This window comes from Physeter macrocephalus, chromosome 16, assembly GCF_002837175.3.
Source record: "Physeter macrocephalus isolate SW-GA chromosome 16, ASM283717v5, whole genome shotgun sequence".
Lineage (NCBI taxonomy): Eukaryota > Metazoa > Chordata > Mammalia > Artiodactyla > Physeteridae > Physeter > Physeter macrocephalus.
This window is the reverse complement of record NC_041229.1, coordinates 94,032,060-94,039,484: the sequence shown is the minus strand read 5'-3', so window position 1 is coordinate 94,039,484 and position 7,425 is coordinate 94,032,060.

Genomic DNA, 7,425 nt, shown 5'->3' with positions numbered 1-7,425 from the left:
TTTTTAGATTGATTAGAGGAGAGGATTCAGCTTCAGTGGTTCTAACTAGAGTAACATGTAGTGACCTCGTCCCCAGGTATAGGTTAAATCACATATTACTGCAGATATCAACTTTTTTGGACCTCAAACCAGCAATTTCATATTATTTAACTTAATATTTTCAAGAATTGGTTAGTGTTTACCCTAGCTCTCTGACCCTAAGATTCTTTAACCTTCAGGCTTGCAAAAGATATGGGATCTTACTGTTCTGTCTGTTCTGGACAGTAGCTCTGTCTTATGCCATCACATCTCAGAAGCTGGGGGGTAGTGAGTATGTTTCCCTTTGTACAGATTCTAGCACAGGACTGGATAGAGGCACTTCATGGAGACTCCTTGATTCTGAGTATCAAAGGCAGAGTAGGAGAGATCTTGCTCAGTGGAGGGTAAGGAGAGGAATATAGTTTAACATGAAAAGTGAATGCAGACAGTAAGAGGCCCGCGTACCACAAAAAAAAAAAAAAAAAAAAAAGTGAATGCAGGCTTGGATTCCCAGGTGGGAATTTTGAGATGGGTTAGGATCCTTGGAAGGCAACAACTGTTATTGATATGTGTTTAAACCCAAACTGATCACAAAAGCAAGGCTCATAGGATAGTCAGGTTTGCATAGTTAAAGTTAACATTGGGATAGATGAAGGTGATAGCATTGACATTATTGAGATGTGAGTTTTACATATTTTCCAAATTTTGCAGGTTTCTTCCTTTGAAGTGCTCAAAGTGCTTCACGATATATCTGTTTATGTCTATCTTTCTAATATTAGACTTGAGCTCCTTGAAATCAGGAGCTCTATGTTATTCATGGTTGTATTCTCAAAGCCTAGGATACAGCCCATTCTGGGTTTCAGCACAGAGGCAGCAGCTTGAAAAGTTCCTGCTAGTGTTGGAGGGTCTCCTGCAGAGGCGGGGGTTGGCTGTGGCTCCCCATGGGGACAAGGACACTGGCAGCAGAAGTTCTGGGAAGTACTCCTTGGCTTGAGCCCTCCCAGAGTCCTCCATTAACCCCACCAAAGAGCTGGGTAGGCTCCAGTCCCCTAGGTTCTTTAGAGCCTTTTTTTTTTTTTTAGATTCCATACATATGTGTTAGCATACAGTATTTGTTTTTCTCTTTTTGACTTACTTCACTCTGTATGACAGACTCTAGGTCCATCCACCTCACTAGAAATAACTCAATTTCCTTTCTTTTTATGGCTGAGTAATATTCCATTGTATATATGTGCCACATCTTCTTTATCCATTCATCTGTTGATGGACACTTAGGTTGCTTCCATGTCCTGGCTATTGTAAATAGAGCTGCAATGAACATTTTGGTACATGACTCTTTTTGAATTATGGTTTTCTCAGGGTATATGCCCAGTAGTGGGATTGCTGGGTCATATGGTAGTTCTATTTTTAGTTTTTTAAGGAACCTCCGTACTGTTCTCCATAGTGGCTGTTTGTTACCAGCTTTTAAGACAGTTTATTCATGCATCAAGTGGTGCATGCATTTCCCTTATTGAGGAATTACTATGTGTCAAGGGCTGTTCTAGGTGCTAGGAACACACCAGTGAATGAAACAAAGTTTATGCTTTTATGGAGAGAAATAAACGAGAGCACTTTGGTATGTAATATGGTGAAAATAGAAGGAAAAAATACAGCAAAGGGAAAAATAAAGCATGGTAAGGGAGTAAGAAGTCTTGGGGGAGAGTAGTTATTTCATATAAAATGTTTATATATATATATATATACACACACATATATGTATATATATAAACTGACATATCAGAAGGAAGTGAGGAAATGAGCCATACTGATACTTTAGAGAACAGCATTCCTGGAAGAGGAAACATCAAGTGCAAAGGCCTTGAAGTAGAAGTCTGCTTAGCTGTTTCAAGGAAGAGCAGAGACCAATATGGCTGTAGTAAAGCAAATGAATAGGAGTGGTGTGGAGTGTGACTGCTATAATTCATATTATTAAGAACCTTAAGGGTCATTGGAAGGAATTATGGTCTTATTTGTATCTCTAGTATGTGTAGCTATTTGTATCTGTTATGTACAGCTGGGGACACCAAAGCTGTGAATGAAATAGGAAGCCATTGGAAGGTTTCGAACAGAGGAGTGAGCTGAACTGACTTATAATTCTAAAGGATCTCTCTGGTTGCTGTCTTGAGAATAGATGCTAAAGAACCAAGGGGGAGGTAAGGTGGGACACAGAATAATCCATGCGAGAATTGAAGGTGCCTTGGTCCAGGGATGTTTGGTGGTGAGAGGGGTAAGAAGTAGTTGGAGTCTCTATATAGTTCGAATGTAATGCTGGAAGAATTTGATGATTGGTTACCTGTGGTAACCTAAGACAGAAGTGATAAGGACGTCTGAAGCTTTTTGGATGAACACTTTGAAGGATGGGGTTACCATTCGTCAAATAGGGAAGACTATGGAAGGAACATGCTTGGTGGAAGATGATCAGCAGCTTAGTTTTGGGCTTATGTAGCCTGGAGACATAAGCATGTAGATGTCAATCGGGAGTGGAACATTCTAGGCTCAAGTTCATTGGGGAGATCTGAGCTAGAGATATAAATTTTGGAAGCATCTGAACTGATGGCTTTGAAAACCATGAAATTAGGTGACATCACCCAAGGAATGGTGATCATATTCAGAGAAGAGATGTGAGGCTTGGAGCACTGCAACTTGGAATGGAAAGGAGATGAGAAGACAGCAAAGGAATGGCCTCTTTTCTCCCCTAATTACCTACGTTAAAAATAATCATTCATAAATATGAAAATGAACATATTATTCAGTCTCTAATTGATTCTTGGTACATATATTGTTAGTAGAACTTTTATAATAACTGGAGGCAGGTAGTAGACACTTAACTATTAGTTGAATGAAGAGCGAATAAAAGAATGACTGAATTACTTCATCATCTTTCCCATATTGTCTGAAGCCCACAGAGGTCTTTTTAGCATATGATTTTGGGGTGTTTATTGCCCCTTTGTGTGTGCACTGGAGTGTACCCCAGACTACTAGAGGAGAATATTGTCCCTGAATGGTGCACTTCCTTATCCTTCGCCTCTGTGGACATGGGGTGATCTGTTCAGGCAGAGAGAGCTCTTTGTACATCAAGAGCCTATTTAGAACTAGTAATATCACCACTTTGGGCAAATGCCAAGACAAATCACTCAGACCATAAGTAGAGAAGGAATTTTTTTGCAGGGCATGTTCAGGGAATTGAGCTCTTTTACTGAGAGCCCTGCAGCCTGCCCAAGACAGGGCAGACAGGCAGCTGCCTCTTATCATAGATTTCAATTTAGAAGCAAAAGGAAGATACAATAGGATTCTTATTATATAGAGTTTTAAATATCACTGAACAGTCTCCCTCCTGCTCTCTATCTGGCCCTGTTCTGACTTTATTTGGAAAATAAGATTTTCATTTCTCTGTGGGTACTGGAAGCACAAAAGCCAGGGAGCTTCTGCCTCCAGTCCCTGGTCAATCAGTAGAGGGGAGCCCTTCTCTTTTTCGGCCCACATTTCTAACCAGCATGTCTGTTCCCTCTGAAGGGAGGGCCTGGGAGCATCTATGAGCCCCTATGGAGATACTAGAAGACTGTTTATTTCATATTTCACAAAGCCTACATGACTCCTTCCTGATATTTCTACCTGGGGGTGAATCCAGCTGTCCTCCTATGATACAGAGTCAAGTCCATTTATTTGTAAGGGCTCTTCAGAGAAACCTTCGAGTTACAAAGAAAAGAAAAATCCTCTTGGACTAGCTCAAGTGCAAGGGTAGTTTGAGGTAAAGATCCTGTGATAGCTCATGGAAATCCAGGGAAAGCTGAGCAAACATAGCTCAACAATAGCAGAAACTGAAGTAGCTCCAGGGGACAGCTACTCTCTGTATCCATCATTCCCTCAGCTTCCTGCTTGCCTCTTTCTCTCCTGAAGTCTCATTTTTCACTTCTTTCCCAATCACATTTGCCTGAGTACCATTCTCTCAATAGTTGGTATGTATGTGTCCCCATAATGACCATCCCAAAGCAAATGTTACATGACCTTTAAGTACAAATGCTACTGCTCCATGAATGTTTCCAGTTAGTGAAATCCTCCCTGGGTGACTATAGCCAGTGTCAAGGTTATAAAAAAAATTGTTGGCATTGGAAGTCACAGAAATGTAGCACAAATCTGGAATTAGTGGTAAAATCATGTGCAATTTGTGTCAGAGACTGACTAGTTGTTCATGAAACCATTTTCCGTTTCCCCCAGTGCATAGCTAGACTACATCCCCAGCCTTCCATGCAGGTAAGTGGGGCCGTAGGACTGAGTTCTGGCCAATGGACTGTGGGCAGATTCTAGGCAAATCTAGGCTTGGCCCACCTCCTGTGAGTGATTCTCCATTCTTTGTCCCCAGTTTACAGCTGAACTGAGAGGATTCCAAGGATTTAGAGGACTGTGGAGCCCAAGATGGAAGGAGCTTGGGTCACTGAATGACCCATTTCCCTGTGGTTAACTCTGCTGGACTGTGGTATGAGAACTTGCCTGTTTCTATGTTAAGTTACTTACATTTTGGAGTCGTTACAGCATTAAACCTCCTCTGACTGATATTTAAGTGTTACAGGGGTGGTTATCAAAACCAAAATATTTCCCTCCTGACTGGTCTCCATAATGGACACACATGGGAATGTCATCTGTGCAAAAATAGGCCCAGGCAGACAAGATTATATGTAATGGGCCTTTTATTTCCTACAACAATCCCCTTTCATCCCTGATGGGGAAGGTTTCTGAGAGCAGTTGATGGGGAAGGTTGCTAAAAGCAGTTTCCTTGGGCACAAGGGAATGTTTTATGATTATAGCAAAGGGTTAGTGGGTACCTGTGTGTGTGTGTGAGAGAGAGAGAGAGAGAGAGAGAGAGAGAGAGAGAGAGAGTGTGTGTGTGTGTGTGTGTGTGTGTGTGTGTGTGTGTGTGTGGTAAGCACTGAAATAAGCCTCTCCAACCATTATAAAACCTTCAACTCACCAACCTTTTCCTCCTTTCTTCCCCCTCCTCCTTCCTTTTCCTCCCTCCCTCCCTGCCTCCTTCCTAGATGCTTAAACTATGCTAGGCAATAGAATCTACTGACTTGGAGTCTAGATGTTTCAAGCAACAGGAGCCCTTCCTGTTTTACCAGTAATTATAGTTCATTGGAGTCATGAGATAAATAAGGTACTTTTTTGGCAGATAGAATTTTAGGAGATCTTATTGGTACCATTTCCTAATCCAAGCTTGACTCAGAGAATAAGGCTTTCACAAGATTACATAAGCTTTAAAATTACAATAACTTCTCACACTCTCATCACAACACCATACCCATTCACATCCATATGTCAAGATGTGGGTGTCGGGAACATTATTTCTATCTCGTGAGAATAGCATCATCTCTGTTTTTGATATCCAGATAGGCTAGGATCAAACTCCCACAGCATTTTCACTGCCTCTATCCCCCTCACTATGTCATAGTGAGTCTCAATTATTTATATTATGGAGAGATAAATTAATTTTTGTAAGGAATACTGAGTACTGTATACTTACACTGTATAGATATTTAAAAAGTAAAGATTTGGAGCAGAGTAGTGACATGGTCTGATGTATTCATTTTACAAATGAGGGAGGACACTCTCAGATAAAATGAAGAGAGGTCATACAGTGAACAAATTGCTTTTCTGGGTCTAGAACTCTGATCCTTGGGACAAAATAGTAGTGGATGTACATTGTCCCTTTATGTCCTTTTCCTTATTTGTAAAACAAAGACATCAGACCATGTCATTTCATTTCCCTGCTCAAAATCTTTTTCTTTTCCAGTAGGTGTAAAGTACTGATACATACACAGACCCTGACTGACTGCATGGTGCAGGGATCCCCTCTGCCAATCAGGAACATCCATTCTGAACTCCTGCTTGATCAAGAAAGAAACTTCTCTTATGTTACGTTTCTGAGATTTCAGGGTTGTTATGATACCCTGTTACAAGGGTGTTACCTTTAATAATAAAGGTGGGCAGTCTGGACTTCTTCTGACTGACCATAGTGATTGATTCAAGGAGTGGCCACACGTTTTAAGCGTGACCAATCAGAGCATTCCAGGAAACTTGCTATGTGACACAACAGAGATATAGTATTTTAATTTTGGGGGGTATCATAAGTTATAAAGGTAATATAAGCTGGAATTGCTGTGGCTATTCTTATTCCTTGTAAAATAATGAAGCCAACCCAGAGAAAAGCAGAGATGAGTGATGGTAAAAATGGGCTGTGACACCCTTTGAACACCTGGAATTATTTATGTCTAAATTCCTAGGCTTTGCAGCTATGTGAGTTAATTAATTTCTTTCTGTTTAAGTTAGTTTGAGTTGAGTTTCTGTCGCTTATAGCTGCAAGAGCCCTGGCTAATATAACCAGAAGCTAAAGGGAGAGTTGTATGTACTTGCATTGCTTTATGAAGTCTTAGAGTTCTTTGACTTTTTACCCTCACATAATTTTTATTTAATTAGCTACAATGTGAAAGAGTGAGTAACTGCTCGTGGGGGAACCTGATTTGGTAACCTCTGGGTAGATTTCATGAATCCCTTTCAATTTCTAAGTCCTTGAAGGGCCTGCCTCAATAGTAACTGGATTTTGTGTCTTGATAGTTTGAGAGAACAAAACATTTCTGTATTTCCTTAAAATGATCTGAGCCATGTTACCACCCTTGCAATTTTCCTCTGAGCTTGCCTTCTCGTCTTGTCAAGCCCTTGAAGCAGCAATAAATTAAAGTAAGCATCAATAAACATATTTCCCTTCAACTCTAGTTGCCGGAAGTCGTTTCTCTTTGGTCTGTTGACAAGTAGCAGGCATGATTCCAGCATGGAATACACTGTAGAGTTATTGATTTTTCTGTGTTAATAGTAATAGAAACTTATTAAACTATCACCCTCTATTGGGACCTCTGTCTTACTCACAAAGATTACTTTCCCTTAAGCACTCCTAGGCTTCTTGTGAATATCCACGCTAATTAAAGTCTAAATCCCTTAGCTTGTTTGAAGTTTAAAATTCTCCACAAGCTGATGTGCACCTTACCTTCCAACCTTATTCCTGTCTCTGTCCTTTAGTCAGATTGCATTGCTTGTGTTTCCAGAACATACTTCTTACATTCCCATTACTTTGATTTTATTTGTGATGTTTCTTTTGCCTGCAGTGCCCCTTCTCTGGTCTTCCTCCTTTTGTCCATAATTACTCATTTTTCCGGGTCAAGCTGGAATGCCTCATTCTCCATGAGGCCTTTCTTGATAACCTCAACTGGAATGAACCCCTCCCTGCTTGGAACTTGGCAGCACTTTGTGTGTGCTGCTCTTTTTTTTTTTTTTTTTTTGTGGTACGCGGGCCTCGCACTGTTGTGGCCTCTCCCGTTG